At 42.3% G+C, this 20665-nt stretch overlaps 1 protein-coding gene across 1 annotated transcript in view; it reads right to left on the reverse strand.

The window, feature by feature from the left end:
• Positions 1–19816, reverse strand: part of LOC134455333 (exostosin-like 2) — a 42480-nt gene extending 22664 nt beyond the window's left edge. Inside the window, exon 1 of the mRNA XM_063206356.1 lies at positions 19702–19816. The gene's annotated coding sequence lies outside the window, so the exon portion shown is untranslated. The remainder of the gene's footprint in view (positions 1–19701) is intronic.
• Positions 19817–20665: the final 849 nt, after the last annotated feature.

The raw sequence follows: 20665 nt of genomic DNA on the forward strand, positions 1-20665 counted from the left end.
TTTAAACGGCTGGTCATGGCACACATTAAATCCACCCCCTCCCCACCCTGGACATGCAAACTGGACAAACTGGGCCTCAGCATCACCCTCTGCAACTGGCTTCTAGACCTCCGGTGCCAGAGACCACAAGCAGTACGTATCGGCAACAACACATCGGACACCATCACGCTGAGCTCCACAAGGGTGTATGCTCAGCCCTCTGCTCTTCACCCTGCTCACACACGACTGCAAAACAACTCACAGTACCAACCACCTGGTGAAGTTTGCAGATGACACAACCCTGGTGGGTCTCATCACCAACGGTGACAAGACACACTACAGGACAGAGGTTGACCACCTAGCCAAGTGGTGCAGCGACAACAACCTCCAAGATAATGCCAGCAAGACAAAGGAGATTGTTGTCAACTTCCAGAATTGTCACCACCAACTCCTGCCACTGATCATCGATGGTGCTGCTGTGCAGAGGGCGAGCAGGACAAAATTCCTTGGAGTGCATGTAAGTGATGATCTCTCATGGACCACCAATACTGCATCACTGGCCAAGAATGCCCAGCAACGCCTCTACTGTCTGCACAAACTGAGGCATGCCAGGGCCTCACCAACCATCATGACCACCTTTTACGGAGGAAACATTGCTGTATCGGAGGAAACATTGCTATCACCAGCTGTATCATGGTATGAGGCAAGAGCTGCACTGACTAAAACACGAACGCCCTGCACAGTGTATAGTGAACACAGCTAGGAAGATCATCAATGCTCCCCTCCCCTCTCTGCAAGACATCTACACCACCCGCCTTGCCTGCAAAGCCCTCACAATTGTGAGAGAAGAGAACCAGCACAAAACCTGATTAGTCCCCTGCCCTCCAGAAAGAGGCAAAGGAGCTTCTGGTCCAAAACAACAGACTTGCCAACAGTTTCATCCACCAGTCCATCAGGATGCTGAACTCCCTCCCCCCTCTTCCAGCATGGACTGCTCCAGCCACCAGTCAGACAGGAAGCTAGGACCCTGCAACCACCCCCCTCACACACACACACAAAAACTCTCTCTCTCTCTCTCTCTCTCCCTCACACACTCACACACAGACACACCAGCACCCGTGGAACTGCGTGGTCTCTTTAGACCGCACAACATGGTTCCAGTGATCCATATCCTAACAAATAAATATCCATATCCATATATCCATATCCCAAGATAAAAAATGTGCTTTAGATGGTGTCAAGCATGTGTGGTGATAAACATGCGAGTTTTACAAAAAAAGTTGATCCTCTCAATATTCAAGCATGGTAGTGGGACTGACATGGCTTGGGGATGCATGAATGCTGTCAACATTGGAAATCTGAATTACACCTAAAGAAACATGCATTGTGACTACTGAAGCAGATCATGATACTCTCCATAGGATTGCATTCAAATCTCACACCAATTTATTTAAGCCAGGTGCAGACTCAAAATGTAAAAGTTCAATATAAAGAAAGGCTGAAATGCACAGCAATGAGCCAACACGCCCCCCTCTCTACCGGATTATAATCTGTGGTGAACTCACTTTTGTGGGCAATGTTCAAACGTTAATGGCTGTATTTAGATTTTTTCTGAGTTAACAAAAAATGTAAGCGGTTATATATCGCCAGGTGCAGACTAAAAATGTAAAAGTTCAATATAAAGAAAGGCTGAAACGCACAGCAATGAGCCAACACGCCCCCCTCTCTACCGGATTATAATCTGGGGTGAACTCACTTTTGTGGGCAATGTTCAAACGTTAATGGCTGTATTTAGATTTTTTCTTAGTTAACAAAAAATGTAAGCGGTTATATATCGTCGGCTTGCTACCAAAACCGCATTAGTCCAAATTTGGTCAAAATGAGATTTTTGCATAAACTTACTCCCCTACCACAGCTGCATCACCCTGCCTTTCCGCCAGGGTCATTTATCAATCACAACATTCACCAGAGTCAAAACTCTGTATGTATAAAGTCATGTACTGCCTATGGGGAAATGAATGACAAGGTACGTAGCTATAGGGAGGACAAGGAGGGCATTTGCCTGTAGGCCTAGGGCCCTCCTGCAGGTGGCAGGGGTAGGAGCCCTATTATGTCCTTGGCAGGTGGTATGGGGCCCCTATCTATTCATCATGGGGCCCTGTGCACAATTGTTTTGCTAATGTGAATGACTTCGGTAACTTGACTTTTTGCTATTTTTGATGCAAGAAGCAGCTTATTTACATCTGTCAAGAGTTTTTTCTCTCTCCCTCTCTTGCTCTCTCTCTCTCTCTCTCTCTCTCTTTCTCTCTCTCTCTCTTCAAAGACAATGGTCATGTGTCAAAACTTGATCCTTAGACATCACTGTCTGAAATAATCGTATCACACAATGGTTGTAGCCTTAAAATTCAGCTATAATGAAATTTATTTTAGATTTTTAACCAGGTGCTTTAATTGATGTCATCGCAGGTTTGCAGAAGACTGCTATAGACTACAGTCTTCTATGGCACTCTATTAATTCATGCCTTTACCTAGAGTATCATAATGTAGATATCAAACAATGTTGGGTTGATCTCACTTGATTTTATGCTTTTGAAAAAAAAAAAGTCATAGTTTTCTATTACTGCATTCATAAGTTGATCTCACTTGCACTGTACACCATTGTACACATAATAGAAAGTTAAACTTAACTGTGTTAAGAATCCATTTCTGAATGTCATGGTGTTGAAGTGGGTGGGGCACAGTTCTACGACCAGGTTACCTCTGTCATGGGCAGGTTTGGGGGTTGGGGCATTTATATGAGCATGGAGAAGAGCAGAAGTTAACCAAAGATGATAAACAAGGAGGAGACTGTCCGTGAGGAGGTAAAAGGACCAAACAAGTGCCACACCCCTTCATCTTCCGCCAGGCACGGAGTGGCCATCGGGAGATCGGGGGCTTGTCCCGGTGGGCCGCGGCCGCGAAATGTATTATAGCAGCTGCATTATGTTCTCAGCCAGCCCCAAAGTATCATGCGTACCATTGTGAAGACTAACCAACTACGTTTCACTTCATATCAGAAATGTCAAAATGACTCACCAGTATATATACCTTCTACCCGACCGCAATACCTCAATGACGGTGTCAAACAGTAAATTGGCCACACCCCTTCTCTACTGATAATGTTCATACACCGTAGATCGCGGAAGTTTACTAGATCTTGGTAACATAGTTTCGTTTTCAGTATTTCAAGAACCTGTGATATTTAGATTGGTTACCAAGGGATGGAAATATTAGTAAGTTGTGATTTATTTTCCGATTTCCACATGACTGTTACAGTTTACAGTCTGCCACTCCAGATTCACTTGTTCTGTGGTTATTGACTTGGGTTACGAACAGACTCCACCAAGTGGTAAGGAAATGAACTGCAGCTAAGGAGGAAAACACGTTGTACATGTTTTGATGGCATTGGTTTGTTAGAACTAGCGGTATATCTCCTTACAGTCGAAATAATGTTACTATCATACATATATTTACATGTGGCACATTTAAGATGTAGCCTATGTAATGTCTGAAGAAATGGAACAAAATAATTACCACACAAGATTCTGATGTGAGCAGTGCTGGGTGTGTAGCCTAAACTGTGGATTAAAATGTAATTGGAAGAAACAAAGACATTTGCTGCGACGAAGACAGCGTTTTAAGGTAGGCCTACACCATTTGGTTATTAATTTTGTTGACTTATGGTTGTGCTTTGAAGTAGCCTAGGTTTGGCTTAGTTGCTGCATGGTGGGTAGACAATGTAGACAGACTTTTTGTAAGCTATAGCCTACTCTTCTAAAAATCCCCACACTCAAAACTTTGTGCCTGTGCTCATCCTGTCTTCCTTAAACGATATTTCAATAGGCCTACAAACTGTCAAAATGACAGTGAAGTGCACATTTTCATGGAACAGTAGCGTGATGTAGCCTAACCTGCAATGTTCTATGGTGAATGCTTTGGACTGTGATGATGGCTGTGTATTTCATCAAGTGTAGGCTACAATTCTCCACTTCAGGTTGATATTTTGACAACACTAATGTCCACATGTAGTAGGCCTACGACTGCAGATTTCGTGGTTTTTGTCTTTTTGGTTAGGGAACCATGTTGTTTGCGTTGTTTTTTTGTTTTTGTGGTGGTGGGGGGGGGGGGGGAAAATTCTCCCGGTGGGAAAAGTCTTCCCACTCCGCCCCTGTCTTCCGCCATCAATGCAATGCAATGCTATACGATGCAGAAGTGGTAGGGGAGTAAAATTCGGCAAAAATCTTTTGACCAAATTATTATTAGGGGGGACTCACAATTACTCTTTGCCCGGGGTCTCATATTTCCTAAAACCGCCACTGGTGTTTGGCACCCTCTAGGAAATTAAGTTTTCCCCTGTTTTCCGAAAACCCCAAATTTGGACTTAGGTGGTGTGTTGCCTTCTGGCAGATATAAATAATTTGGGACTTTTATTCAATGTTGAATTCATGTAGTAAGGCATACTTTTATTTTGACGTGTTAGAATTTGCAAGTCATTTTGCAGGAAGATAAGTTGGAGAAAGTCATGTTTTTTTAAAGAGCTCCTGAAATTATGCCAAGTCATTTGCCCCAGCAGAAGCATCACTTGTAGGTATCCCTTTGGTAATGTTATCAGACTAAGTTGTAATGGGTAACTTTACTGCTTATGTAGAATTTATGTTGTTAGAAACTGTTATGAAAGTAAATGGTGGATGATGAAGATTAAAAACGATTTCTTTGAAGATGCTAAAATGTTAGCCAAGTGCTAGTTCTAGGTCAGTTAGGCACTGAAATGAACAGTGAATGTGAAGGCTATTAGCATAGCTTTGTATTTGATGTGTGTTAATTGTTTTAGCTTGAGTAGAAACGAAGTGAAGCTGATTATTTCCCTTGATTGTTTTATTTTTAGTTTCACTTTCATGATGTCCTGATTACCTGAGTTTGTGATTGAGGATTCTACATGTGAAGGATTTCAATAAAGACTTTACATCACGGATAAAGGAAAGTTTCTCTCTGCCTAGCTGGGTTACATCCTACACCTTAGTGAGGACAGTACAGTGAAAAAGTGTGATTCAGCTGGAACGCAACATCTAAAGTAGCAAGAAGGAAAATCTAAGAAGAAGAATGGCAGAAAGAATGAGGGTCATTTCACGTGAAATCAGACGCTTTGGGACCCGACCGATCCGGATTTTAATCATACTTGGTGTGCCTTTTTAGTAGCAAGGTAGCACCCCAGAACTGCATTGGTTTGAATCTGACACTAATATTAAGGGAGAAACAGACTAGGAAAGGTTCACATTTTAGGGTAGGACACTATACATTCAGCCTTGACTATATCAGTCAGTGTTAGTCACAAAAAGATGCCTGTGGTATTGTTTGAAAGCTCTTTTCTGGCTCTACATATTACACAATCAGCTTGGAATACAACAACTCTCAGAATATGAATTATGATAAATTGAAAAATTAAAAATTGAATATCTAAAAAACCTATATTTTAAAATGGCCAGTTCCTTGTCCAAACGAAGCCGGCAATGTCATTAGCAACACCTCAAATGCTGGTGTTCAGTTCTTTATTCATTTCAGAGAGAATTTGACTCACAAATATGGCATCATACAGACCACTTACTAATAATATGGTAATACCATAGTTCTTTTCTAAAGGGTCAAATCAATCATCAAAACATCCTTGCCAGAGGATGGTCACGGAACCTCACATCATGACCCGACTTATAAGCAGTTTAATTCTCATCAACCACAAACCTTGATATTTTTACCTTTCAGATGACTTCTGCATAGCCTACTTTACTGTCCATAACTGAACTCAGTATGAGCAGACCTTTCATTTGAGCCTAATATCAAAGCTCTCTGACGATTTTGAAAAATTGACATTTAAAGAGCCAAAAGTGGCAGCCATCTTGAATTTAAGGTCAAAAATAGGTCAAATCAATAAATCTACATCATTTGTGAATTGACCCAAATAGTTTCAAAAACCATTTATTATGCAGCACTGTGGGCAAAACCATTAAAAAGTAAATTTCCCGCTTGGCTGGCAGCAGCCATTTTGGATATAGGGCTCTACAAAAATTTCCCCACATTTTTGTGAGGGGCACCCCGGCTCATTTTGTTATTTAACCTTTATAGATGACAAATCCAGTGAGAAACGAACCTTTCCTCTCCACGGTCACGGAACTTCTATAAATGACCCAACTAAGTAGCATCACATAACAAAACAAAAACAAAACAAAAATGGTCAGTTTCCATGGTCCCAGGTTTCAGAAACTAAGGCAGATGTCCATTTATACACACCAAATGATGATATGTGAATGTTTGAACATTCCTTCTCTGTGTACCTGTGTCATCTTCCCTTTACCGTACTTTAAAGAGATAATCAATGGCTACACTCTCATTTTGTACTCTACCAGTGCATTTGAAGCAGCAGCTGTGTCTTTTGTAAATAATGTATAAGTACGTCCCGTTGCAGTTAGGTTCCACTACCAGAAGCACATCCTGATGATCCATGACAAGTCTATCTGGAGTCCGTTTCTCGATTCTTGCCTTTGCTAACCGTCTTAAGTCGGTCTTGAGTTGGTCGTAAGTTGCTCTTGAGTTGGTCTTAAGTTGGTCTTAAGTTGGTCTTCAGTTGGTCTTTAGACGCAAGACCAACTTAAGAATAACTTAAGAATAACCTGGGAGATCCATCATAAAAACAAAAAAACAAGGAGGGGCAGGAAGAGGAAGAGGACAAAGACAAAGAGCATCGCAGCAACCACCGCCGACTCTCAGGAGCAGAATGAAACAGTAATCAACCTATCTAATACACCCTTATCTCCTGATTGTGTCAGCGTGTTGTCAAAAGGACTCTCTTTTTCTCCTACCTACCACACAAATGAATTCAACACTAAAGTGGACTTGTTCAGATTCTACCGCAGCCTCCACCTTAAAGCCTGGTACCACCATCACAGCGAAAGAAGTGTTACAACTGTTCAAAGCTCACCCTTCAGACCAAAATCACATTTTATGCCCCCAGTTTCGAATGCTACATTAACTGCTTTTACCAAAAAAGTGGATTATGAAATTGAAGAACTTTTCAGCAACTCTGCTCAGAAGGTTAGGGAGAATCTGACTAAATCTGAAAAACTGGCCATTGACCAATTAGCAAAAAATGATTCAATAGTCGTGAAGCCAGCTGACAAAGGGGGCGCTGTTGTGGTGTACAAAATACATTGAAGAAGCCCTAAGACAACTGAACAACTCAGATTTCTACAAAAAACTGTCTTCCAATCCAATGGATCGCACAAAAGAGAGACTGAATGAACTTTTGTCCACAGCCATGGAGGCTGGATGGATATCAAAAAAAGAACACGATTTCCTCTTTTGTGAACATCCCCGTATACCTACATTCTATATGCTCCCAAAAGTACACAAGTCCCTTGAATGTCCACCAGGAAGGCCCATTATATCCTCAAATGGTTCTCTTACAGAACCTGCCTCCCAATTTATAGATTTTCATATAAAGCCTCTCGCCCAACAGCTCCCGTCTTATATACAGGACACTACTCATGTCTTAAAGATCTTGAATGAGATGACCGTTTCTGATGATTCGTATCTGGTCACTATGGATGTAGAGTCCTTGTACACGAATATTGCTCATGGCGATGGACTAAAAGCTTTAAACCACTTCTTATCCAACAGGCCTACTGACTGCTCACCTCCATCCGATTTCTTAATTAAACTCACTGAATGGACATTGAAAAATAACATATTTCTATTCCAAGACCAATTATACCTTCAGGTATGTGGCACTGCCATGGGGGCATGTTTTGCCCCAAATTATGCAAATCTCTTTCTAGGCCTATGGGAGAAGGAATGTGTTCACAATAATGTCTATAGTGACAAGATAAAGTACTACGGGAGGTACATAGACGATATTTGCCTAATTTGGACCGGTTCTGAAGATGAGTTGTCTATGTTTCATGATTTGTTGAATAATAATGATAGGAATGTTAAACTATCTATGGAACATTCAAAAACAAAGATTAACTTTTTAGATCTAACTATCTCAAAAGGACTGGATGGCCGGCTCCATACTACGGTTTTCCGCAAAATTACAGACAGAAATACTATGTTGAGAGCAGATAGTTTCCATCCAGTTTGGCTAAAAAATAATATACCTTTTGGACAATTCCAACGCCTGAGACGTATATGTGATTCAGACCTAGAGTATGAGAAGCAGGCCAAAATCATGTCTCATCGTTTTACACAGAGGGGCTACCAAACTGATGTTGTACAGTCTGCCAATGAAAAAGCTCTCTCCACTCAGAGGACAGATCTGTTCAAAAAGAAGAAAAGAAAGTCATCTAGTCAAGATCAAGTTTACTTTGTCACAAAATATAGCAGCTTTGCCAATCCGATTAAAAGGATCATTTTGTCCAACTGGAACCTGTTGAAAAGTGACCCTACTCTTAGAGAAGTATTTCCAGTCCCCCCCAAAATTACATTTAGAAGGGCCCCCACCCTTCGAGACAAACTTGTACCTAGCCATCTTAATGTGAAAAAAAAGACCACCTGGCTCCATAGACAGATAACTGGTACATACAAATGTGGTCATTGCAACCATTGCTCCAACATGAAAGAATGCAAACAATTTATTGATTTCAAATCTAACAAAACATATAACATTCAAGCATTCGTCAACTGCAATACCACCTTTGTGGTGTATCGTTTATCATGCTCCTGCGGCTGTTTTTATATAGGCCGTACAAAAAGGCGTCTAAAAGACAGAGTCTCCGAGCATAAAAATGCCATTAGGAAGGTTAACTTGGATTATCCTATGGCTAAACATTTTCACACAGCACACAATAGCAATCCAGATGGGTTAATGGTTGAAGGTTTAGAAACAATCAAAAAGAATATTAGGGGTGGTGACAGGTTAAAATTATTACTACAAAGGGAAACTTTCTACATATACACTATGCAGGCCATGACATACCCAGGATTGAATGAAGAAATTGATTTTAGTCCTTTTTTGTAATGATTTCTCAGTTTATAAGTGGTTTTCTAGTATTGGTAGCTGTCCTTATCTAAGCCGGTTGCCACCTAGTGGCTATTGATGTATCTTCTTTTGTTTGTATATATGTTTTTTTCCCTCTAGCTGACCATTCACTGGCCTGTGACACCTGTATGGCCATCTAGTGGCTCTTGTATGTAGTTCTCTCTCTCTCTCTCTCTCTCTCTCTCTCTCTCTCTCTCTCTCTCTCGCGCTCTCTCGCGCTCTCTCTCTCTCTCTCTCTCTCTCTCTCTCTCTCTCTCTGGCCATTTTACTGGCTTTTGACACCTGTGTGGCCACCTAGTGGCTCTTGCATGTAATTTTTACCTGGGAAATGGTTCATGTGACTTCCTACCTGTGCTTGGCAGGTGTATATCATTAGGAATTCCTGTTTGAGCAGTTACCCTGAAGAAGGCTTGCGCCGAAACGCGTGGGTCTCTGCTCCCATGTTTTAAAACTTTTAGCCATGTTTCAATAAAGGCTTTTTAATATTTTTCCACAAGAAGAGTGCCTTGGACTCCCCTTTTTTGTCAAAATAACTTAAGAATAACTTAAGAACAGCTTAAGACCAACTCAAGACCTTGGTTACAACGTTGGTCTTAAGAACGAACAAAATGGCTAAAGTCGTTAACAAAGGCACTGTCGAGAAACGACCCCCTGGTCTGAAGGGAAAAGTGAAGGATGGAGATTGTCCATGAGGATGCAGGAAGTTCAGTTTCACCTCTCCAGTGCTCAGCATACATTCCTCAACACATGCTAGCCACCAGTTGCCATCATATACAGCTACAACATACCCTTTGATGCTTGAAAATGTAACACATTCCTTTACTGAGCTCACTCTTTCAACTCCTTCTCTGAATGCGGAAAATGGCCTAATGTCCATTGACAATGGGCAGAAGCTGTGTAGTTTTTGAGTACCTGGAATAGTTCTTGCAGATTCAAACCTCTTCAACAGGTTCACAGCTTCATGGTGGTGCATCTCTCTCAAGAACATCCATTGCCAGTTTGCCACAACAGAGATGTACCATCATGAAGCTGAGAACCTGTTGAAAAGGTTGGAATCTGCAAGAACTATTCCAGGTACTCAAAAACTACACAGCTTCTGCCCATTGTCAATGGACACAGTGGAAGTTAGGCCATTTTTAGCATTCAGAGAAGGCAGAGTTGAAAGAGTGAGATCAGTAAAGGAATGTGTTACATTTTCAAGCATCAAAGGGTATGTTGTAGCTGTATATGATGGCAACTGGTGGCTTGCATGTGTTGAGGAATGTATGCCGAGCACTGGAGAGGTGAAACTGAACTTCCTGCATCCTCATGGACCATCTCCATCCTTCACTTTTCCCTTCAGACCAGATAGACATGTCATGGATCATCAGGATGTGCTTCTGGTAGTGGAACCTGTAACTGCAACGGGACGTACTTATACATTATCTACAAAAGACATAGCTGCTGCTTCAAATGCACTGGTAGAGTACAAAATGAGAGTGTAGCCATTGATTATCTCTTTAAAGTAAGGTAAAGGGAAGATGACACAGGTACACAGAGAAGGAATGTTCAAACATTCACATATCATCATTTGGTGTGTATAAATGGACATCTGCCTTAGTTTCTGAAACCTGGGACCATGGAAACTGACCATTTTTGTTTTGTCATGTGATGCTACTATGGTATTACCATATTATTAGTAAGTGGTCTGTATGACGCCATATTTGTGAGTCAAATTCTCTCTGAAATGAATAAAGAACCGAACACCAGCATTTGAGGTGTTGCTAATGACATTGCCGGCTGCATTTGGACAAGGAACTGGCCATTTTAAAATATATCTTTTTTAGATATTCAATTTTAATTTTTTCAATTGATCATAATTCATATTCTGAGAGTTGTTGTATTCCAAGCTGATGGTGTAATATGTAGAGCCAGAAAAGAGCTTTCAAATAACACCACAGGCATCTTTTTGTGACTAACACTGACTGATATATTCAAGGCTGAATGTATAGTGTCCTACCCTCACATGTGAACCTTTCCTAGTCTGTTTCTCCCTTAATATTAGTGTCAGATTCAAACCAATGCAGTTCTGGGGTGCTACCTTGCTACTAAAAAGGCACACCAAGTATGATTGAAATCCGGGTCGGTCGGGTCCCAAAGTGTCTGATTTCACGTGAAATGACCCATGAGTGAGAAGAATGGAAATGCATCAGTGCGCACATACAGGTCAAGGAGCTCTCGCTTATCTACATCCAGCGCTGCTGTCAGGGCGCGTGCAGTAGCACAGGCTGCAAAGGTACGAGCTGAGTTGAGAGGGCTACTACAGAAGCAGAATTGGGAAGAGTTAAAGCAGATCTAGAGTTGGGAAAAGCAAAGCTGGAAGCTGAATTCAGCGCACTTGAGTCCAAAAAAGAGGCAGCCGCCGCCGAAGCACAAGCTGAAGCATTGGAATCGGCTGAATTACAAGAGAATTCAGTTCACTCTGGTTCATCGTCACATGAGGTCCTCCAAGAGGAAATTGCAACACGCACACAAGAATATGTTGCAGCACACACCGAACTGCGCCGAAACAGTATCCCAGTGTCTCACCCCGACCCAGCACACGATGCAGCAATGTCTGAAGACAGCTACATTACATGGAATCCTCCATCAGCGATGAGAACGAGGATGATGCCCACGAACAAAGCGAGGTCCCCAGTAGACCACCTCCTGGCCACAACCAACCAACGAATTTGAGTGCACCTCATAGTGGAAACCAAACTATTCCAAATCAAGATAGTGTTCGCCCCGAAGTGCCTAAAGCTAGATTTATGCTGAGGACGCATAGAATCTGTGTCCGTCCGTTTTCTGTCTATGCGAGTCCACGCCCCCCTCTCAGAGGCTCTGCGCCCGTCGTCGAGCGCCTCGAAAAAATTCTAACTATCCGTCGGACGGACGCGGAGTACGCAGACAAAGCGGCGCTATGATTGGTCGTCTCGCTACTTCCTTGTTCTGTTCTTGTGGCAGCGCAATGCCAGTAGTTTGCGAGAGCTGTATTCTGTTAAAAACTTTATTAATGCCTTGTGTGTAAATGTGTGTCAATACAAAGCTCAATACGAAGCTACAAGCTAAGTAACAAACAATGCATCAGTTGAACACTCGTGGCACAATGCTGCGGTTTTACTACCGTCCCTCCACCTAATGTAAACACACATGGGCAGAATCAACTGTCTTTACATGCTTGCATTTTCTGTTCGTGAAAACAGACTGGGTATGTCAAATAATGATACCAGTGCATTGCCTTTGCAATTTGTGTGAAAATACCTAGCTAACCGGGATAGAAAGCAACATTGCTTAATAATGACCGCAGTGCTTACAATGTGAAAGTAGTCTAATCGCGCAATTTCAAATGTGGCTCGCGACGAGACCTCGGACCTCGCAGAACTCGCAGATGCATGAATACAATGTTGGTTCGTGGCCACTCCCACGCGAGTTTTGACGAGCGCAGTTGCAGAAGTCTAATCTGACCTTAAGACAGCACATTTCCCTCAAAAAACAGTACTAAGCCCAACAACGCCGCCATACCTTCCTCGCAGTGTCCCACAAACTTCACATGTGCCTCCTGAAACAGAACTCCTGGCACGGTACCTGGCTCGCCGAGATCTAGTGAGCACCAGCCTCTACGAATTTGACGACAAACCAGAAAATAGACATGGCGTGGCAGTCAGCGTTCGATAATGCCACTGCAGGCCTGGGACTGACATACACAGAATTGTTGGATCTGCTCATTAAGTGGCTCGGGCCAGAGTCTGTGAAGCACATCAAACGCATACGTCCTGTGCATGTAGGGCGCCCAGATGTAGCACTTCAAAAGGCCTGGGAGCACCTCCAGCAGTGTTACGCTGCGCCTGAAGTCATGGAAAAGTCTCTGTTTAAACGACTGGACGAATTCCCAAAACTATCTACGGAAGATTACGGGAAACTGAGGGACCTAGGCGATCTCCTAATGGAGCTACAAGGCGCTAGAGGAGAAGGTTACCTCAGAGGACTGGCGTACCTGGACACAGCCAGGGGAATCGGGCCCATTGTTGAAAAACTCCCCTATGGGCTTTAGGAGAAATGGCTCTCAATTGGCTCAAGGTATAAAGAGAAGAAACCTAACCCTAACCCTAACCCTAAATTGCTTTAGCCTGGTTCACACCAGACGGTGTGTGTGTAGCATTGGCGCCCCCTGGCGGAGCAGAGCTACACACACTACCCTCTGGTACACAGCCATAGAGCACGCTCCGTCTCCAACCAGAAAAGACGGAGCACTTATTTCTTCAATATAAACGCTAACTCACATTGAGGAGTCACAAGACAGATTAGAGACTCTTGAAGACTCTATTGACTCTTTAAAGATTAACAGGAAGGTTTTTGAAGGAATTTGTTGGTGAGGAGGCCGTGCAGAAGCAATAAATTCTCAGCCTATTTTCTGGTTGGAGACGGAGCGTGCTCTATTGCTGTGTACCAGACGATAGTGTGTGAAGCTCTGCTCCGCCAGGGGGCGCCAAAGGTACACATACACCGTCTGGTGTGAACCAGGCTAAAATTGCTTGTTTGAAATGTTTGATTACCATTTGACGGTACCGAAAGGGCGTCAAACTAGAAGGTCGCTAGGCAGCAGTCGGGCAATTCAAATGAATAGGCAGCGTTTCGTTGCCCAACCACGAAAAACGGGCAATAACGTGAATGCACCACGAAAATCAAAGTTATTTTTTTCGTGAATACTTCACGAAATGAAAGAGATACGGTTGTCTTTTTACCACTACTACCATTGAGACCTATCTCTGTCATTTTGTGAAGCTTTCACGAAAAAAAAATACTTTAAACTTCGTGGTGCATTCACGTTATTGCCTGTTTTTCGTGGTTGGGCAACGCTTCCGCTGCCTATTTATTTGAATTGCCCGACTGCTGCATAGCGACTCGTGGTCGGTATTTTCAGCTCGTGTTGTTGCTATGGTTATCCAAGCGTTTGCAGGGGCGGGGAGGGGGTGCTGACAGAACACTGCTGATACACTCGGGACTCACTAATTTTACGCCCTTTCGGTACTTACGCCTTATGTCATACGACCCTAAACCTAAACCTAACCTCTAACCTTAACCCTAAACCTAAACCTAACCTTAACCCTGACCCTAACCCTAAAACTGCTTGTTTGAAATGTTTGATTACCATGTGACGGTACCGAAAGGGCGTCAAACTAGTGGGTCGCTAGGCAGCAGTCGGGCAGTCGGGCAATTCAAATAAATAGGCAGCGGAGGCGTTGCCCAACCACGAAAAAACGGGCAATAACGTGAATGCACCACAAAGTTTTAAGTTATTTTTTTCGTGAAAACTTCACGAAATGACCGAGATACGGTTGTACCATTAGGCCTACCTGAAGTGCTAGTGCACGTCTTCAGTTTACAGTAAAAGGATATTCTACATGTTGAAGCAGACCACCCCACGCCAGCGTCCGCTGTGCTGTGTTGTCTTTTTCATTCTAAATTTTCATTTTTACATTTAATTTGATAACAGCAAACTCGCCATCCCTCTGCAGGTTCGTTTATGAAAATATGTGCAATGAAAAGGAAAAGGCTATTTTAGTGTGCCCTATTTTTGCATGGTGCGTGTTCTGTAGGCTATTTCTCCCGTAAAAACGGCTTCTCACGGAGGAGGCGTGGAGCTTCCCACATGGAAATAGCGTGATTTTGAAATGATAATAGGCTAATAATATATTTTAATCGGTCGATAGCTGAATGCTGTCAGCACAAAAAAACAATTCCTTGGCAACTCCTTGGCCAAGGACTGGAGTTACTTTAAAGAACATGATAATTGCTTGACCAAATGTTCTATGTCTAGTCTACTGTAAAAACCGCCGACAGAAAAGCGATGTTGACTTAAAGTGCGTGGGTGGGGATAGGTTTTTGCACATGCCGGTAAATCCTAAACCCGGGCATACACTGTGCGATATTTTCACTCGTGGGTCTTAAGCTTCTGCTCACACTGCACGATGGAATTTCACTGTTTAAAAGTTCACAACTCACGACTCACGTCCTCACACTACACGAGCCGACAGTCGGATGCGAGCGAAATGCTTCCACCTTACGACGCGACAGGCATGTTTCCCCAGTCTGCAGAGGAGGGAACATGCGCACCTGAGGTGGAGATGAGGTCGCACTCAACAGCGAATCGCACGGCCCTATTCATTTGTGCATGTGAAGTGTCAAATCGGGTCGTACCACTGCTTTAACTGTGCGATTTACGCACGAGCCACGACCAGAATTTCAAACCGTTTTGATTTTCTTGCGACCCTGCGATTGCACGATCGTGAGGCGAAATCGCTTGTCGTTACCCCATGTACACTGCACGATGCAAGACTCACGATTGACCTGCGATTGAGCAAGAAATCGGCCCGACTTTCAAAAAGTCGAGCGAGTGCCAAATCGGGGCAAAATCGGGGCAAAAGTCGCACAGTGCAAGCTCAGCTTAACACAGGCAACATGTAGCCTAGTGGAACTAAGCTTCGCACGCCTCGAACCACGTCTGTGGCGATTCTATAATCGCCCCTGTTTGAGCCCTGTTTGAGCTGATGATAGGTGTATATGGGTGGAGTAAATGCAAAAAGAAAATGAAACCACGTCCCAGCAGTGCGCAGCCCCGTTCTAACAGGGCTAGTAGAAAAGGCCCTATAGAGACAAAACTGTGCCAAACAGACTGTTCTGTTGACTGGGGATTAGAAAAGAGAATAGGTATATTGTACAGCCTTCTGGACTCTTCCATCCATTGCAGAGATTTTCCAACAGCTGAGCAAATGTAGATGTCATTCAACATCAGCCTGGCAAAGAAAACTATGGCAGAATCTCAAATGGTGCACTTGTGCACTTAAGTGTTCATTTTTCAGTGCGCATGCCGTATTAGTTACGCACTGAAACATAGTGCCCGAAGTGCACAAGTGCACCATTTGAGATCCAGCCCATGTGAACACTTAAGTCTGGGTTCGCTCGTATCAGTTACCAGAAGGCTGTGGGTGGGATCAAACCATTGGTGTTGTGGTTCAAATTGCTTCAGCACTGCCTTGGCCAACCACTTATTTGTTACTCCTTGCCATTCTGCAATCTCCATTGCCAAATCACTGCACACCCAGTGGCAACCAAGGGGCATTGTCAATAAGAAAGCAGTAGTGCAAATTTGAAGCTTGTTATCCACTAAGTTACAGATGCACATGCCAGAAGGGAAACATGAAGTCATAACCAACTCAACTACTATTCATCAAAGGGACTTCACACAGGGTTGGGCCACCATTCAAGCTCAGGGAAGTGCCTTGAGGATGCGTGCTTGCTATGGGAAAAGACAGGGTGAACAACAACGGGTCCCTTATTTATTCACCAATGAAAGCAATATTTATTCACATATATATATCTCGCTTTATTTATTTATTTATAAATCACTGGTCCAACAATCTTCCTCCATGCATGTTTGCTGCCACGTCTTCTATCTGGCTCCGCTATAGCTGACGTCATAACGCCTCCACCCCTCTCTTAACCCTTTAAGCGCCACACTTTATTTTTCAAAAAAGCTGAATATTGGCATGATAAATTCAAATGACTGTGGCTTAACAGTGGTAACAGATAGAGCTTGACTGTCAATTAGACAAATATTGGGGATGACCCCAAGATTATTTTGGGAGTAAATATGCATACCTAATTTGCATATTATGACGTCATATGGTGGCGGCCATTTTGAATTTTTAATAATTTTTGGAAAATATTGATAATTTTCAATAATTATTGAATTTATTTAGCAATATTTGACATTCCATTACTATCACATAGTGCACATACACTATGGTCAAGGAAATAAGTAGTTTTAGGCAGAATATATATAGTATATAAGCGACACAATTTATTTTTCAAAAAAGCTGAATGTTGGCATGATAAATTCAAATGACTGTGGCTTGACACTGGTAACAGATAGAGCTTGACTGTCAATTAGACAAATATTGGGGATGACCCCAAGATTATATTGGGAGTAAATATGCATACCTAATTTGCATATTATGACGTCATATGGTGGCGGCCATTTTGAATTTTTAATAATTTTTGGAAAGTATTGATAATTTTCAATAGATTATTGAATTCATTCAGCAATATTTGACATTCCATTACTATCACGTAGTGCACATACATTATGGTCAAGGAAATAAGTAGTTTTTAGGCATAATATATATAGTATATATTGTAATATTGCAATAATATAGGCCTAATGCAATAATATTGAAATATATAATGCAACAATTACTACTTTTGCCTGGAGGGCCGAACATGTTTGTATCTGTAACCTGTACCTTTTTAGCTTGTGAAACTTTCACAGAACAGAAAGGGTCAGCACACATATTCAATTCATATTTATGCCTATTTTTACATCTGTATAGCCTACTATGGCCTTTGGAGCAGGCGCTGTATAGGCAGTAAAATGGTTGATCATGGCACAGTCTAGCTCAGTGACTTCTACAGTTTGTCACTTACATTTCACAAAACTAATGGGCAAACTGTCAACATAATGGGTATGAAATCACAAGTAGCATGTCCGTAGTATTGTGTCCAACGTAATTAGGCTACGTTATAGCCTGACACCTGAAGCCGATCAGGAACACAATCCCCGCCCCCTCGCGTGGAGAGCGCAGCGCCCTTCCACCCTCTCCCCCGTTTGAGGGAAATATATCGCCACCTCTTTCGTCTCTATTTGCTGTTTTACTGATTTGTATAACTCCTACAAAGACAGTCAAAACGCTGTGACCAGCCTGACTGTCAACAACGAGTCTAAAACATTCATGTTCTAGGGTTGCCTGTGCGTCTTCTCTTCACCGTGCGTTTTATTACCAAAACCTCTCCATACGGAGATATGGCCACGTTCGCCGCTGCCATCCACCCAGTAGAAGTCAGAAAGAGGGACAGAATGAGTGTGTGTGTGTGCTGCTTGGTGAACAGTGTTTGTCTGATCCCAGGATTATTGCGTTTGCGTCCGGATAGGTGGCTACCCGCATAACCGGGGGCTGAATGGAGGGAGCCCAAGCTAACGTTACCAGACCCACTTCTCTCACCCCTAATTCCTCCACCAATACCTGTATGGACACTACGACTGCATTTGCCACTTCCACCGACTCACTTGAGATCGGATAAAGTCACCGAATGAGTTTCAATGTGTGTGTGTGCTTAGAGAACATCCTTGCTTCGCATGTCGGCATCTTCGGAAGTTTCGCCACGGTAAACAAAGAGTGCTCGTCCGATCATTATCCTCCTCGTGAGATAAAAACTGTCCTTAGGAGTCAGAATAGGCAAATACCATGCTCAGAACTTCATCACGATTCAACTTCTCACTAGCCATGATGAAATAGCTCGCTGATAGTTCACTGATAACAACACAAACTCAACTCGTACGCCTCGAGTCAAAGACGCAAAGTGGCTACTTCCGCATTTTGTGGTCGCGTCACAGGTCGCGTCTTTTACTGATTCACCAAAGACTCTGTGAACTACAAAATGACGCAATCGTAGTCTTGTTTGAAAGGGTAGCATGTCTGCCAACTACTGGTAGGGAGGATGAACACTATTAAGACCGCTGGTTTGATCTACATGCGCTTTTGTTCATGATGACGTACCGTCGCAATTCTGCGACTTTGGCGCTTAAAGGGTTAACAGGTGCGATATCTTGTCCTGATGACTTGTAGGTCGCAGTGATCAGAATATCCGATCTGACTGTTTAAACTATCGACACATTCACATACATCTGATTCACATCTCATTAAAGTCCAGAGGATCGGAATTCATGTGCTTTTTTGCTGTTTACATATGAGTCGCATATATTGGATATGTGTCACATTAGAGCAAAAAATCGGATATGAGTCACTTCAAGTGACCAGTGTAAACATGGTGTCATTTGGATGACCTAAGGTCACATTAATTTAAAAGTTAAGTATCTTCAACAATTTTTTGTGCACAAACCGTCATTTTGCTGCACCATTGTGCACAACACAAAGCAGATCTGCATATTGACACTATCTATTTAGGAAAATCTATCAAAAAGTAAGCAAATCAAATATCAACTCCATGCTGTTTTTAGATATTAAATATTGAATGTGGTCAAATAGACCCCAAGGATCATAGGAGGCTCAATTAAATAATTATATGTTAGCATTTTTACTTGTCATGGGATGTAAATATTCTCAAGAGACAGATGAATAAGTGAGTACACCCTTGGCTGAAAAATAGCCCTTGGCCTTAGGCTTGAGGTTTCAGTAAAAAAAATAAATGCTGCACCTTAAAAGTTTATCCAACAAAACACTTCTAAGAGGTGTTTATTTTTCTTGCCTTTGTTGGTGAATCATCAAATAGTCTACTTCCTAAGAGATGGATTATTGATAGGCCAGACCAAAGAGGCTTCAGAGAATCATGCTATCCCTGCACGGAATGTGGTGAACCTTGTATGAAAGGTTTTTGGATTTTTTTTTTTAGAAAAAAGCTATAGATGATTACAAAGTCTTATTTTCAAAGGTGTACTAGTATGCCACAATACTCTTTAAGTCAGCCATGTTCTGTGTTTCTTTCCATTTGAATCCATTTTTTAAAATGAGTTAAAAAATCTTCTATTTCGTTAGAAAGTGCAGTCGTTGTGCTCTTACCTTATTGCATCGCAAAACCTCAAAAGCTTCTATTTCTCAAGCCCTCTTCATTCCCTTAGTTTCACTGGTCACCCAACTTGTTCTCTCCATGAGAGTATTGGTCACAAAGGGTGGAGCTATTCAGAATATGTCCTGGCTTCGTGCTGCTTAGTGAACAAATGAACATACAGTATATGTTCAAGAACAAAAACTGCCAAGACCGGTTTTGAAATGTAGAGACTGCCATTCTACCTTGATTTTATCATTTTACTTGGTCAGGGACCAGGCAAACAAATGTGTTTTTTGTTTTCAAATGTTACAAATATCAGAAATGCATACTACGAAGTATATGAAACCACTGAAATCAAAATAAGATCTGTCCATCTGTTTTTAGATCAATCATTGACATTTTATTGCTATTTTGCACATTTTCACCTAGTCATGGATTAGGTTTTTTGTCATGAAAGCTGTGTGTGGGGCTGCTAGGACATATCGAAGGGACTTTTTATGTCACCAACAGAGCAAATATCTGAGGCATCAACTGGTGCGAAAGGTTTTGCTTGTACTGATTTTGTAGATATTTAAGTGGCCGTCAAAATGACCCCCAGGATCACGGACGTAACCAAAGTCTGAGGATAACAGGAGGGTTAAGTGGCAGGGGTCAAAATGACCCCAAGGATCACACATGTAACCAAAACCTGAGGATAACAGGATGGTTAAAAAACATGGCTTGCAGAGAACCATGGTTTATGGCACAGAGGATACCAGGGTTAACCGTTGTAAGGTGATCGGGTCATTTTGACCCATTTTCAGTTTTTGGCTTGAGAAAAATAGTATCAGTTATTATTATTTTGCACTGAGATTCGATGGCTTTGGCTCATTTTCAGTGAGGAACATGAATCTGGACAAAAAATAGTGACACCCCCCCCCTTGCTACCCCACCATTTTGACCCGTATCACTTTGGGGGGGCTTATACATCAATAT

This window comes from Engraulis encrasicolus, chromosome 9 (genome assembly GCF_034702125.1).
Source record: "Engraulis encrasicolus isolate BLACKSEA-1 chromosome 9, IST_EnEncr_1.0, whole genome shotgun sequence".
NCBI lineage: Eukaryota > Metazoa > Chordata > Actinopteri > Clupeiformes > Engraulidae > Engraulis > Engraulis encrasicolus.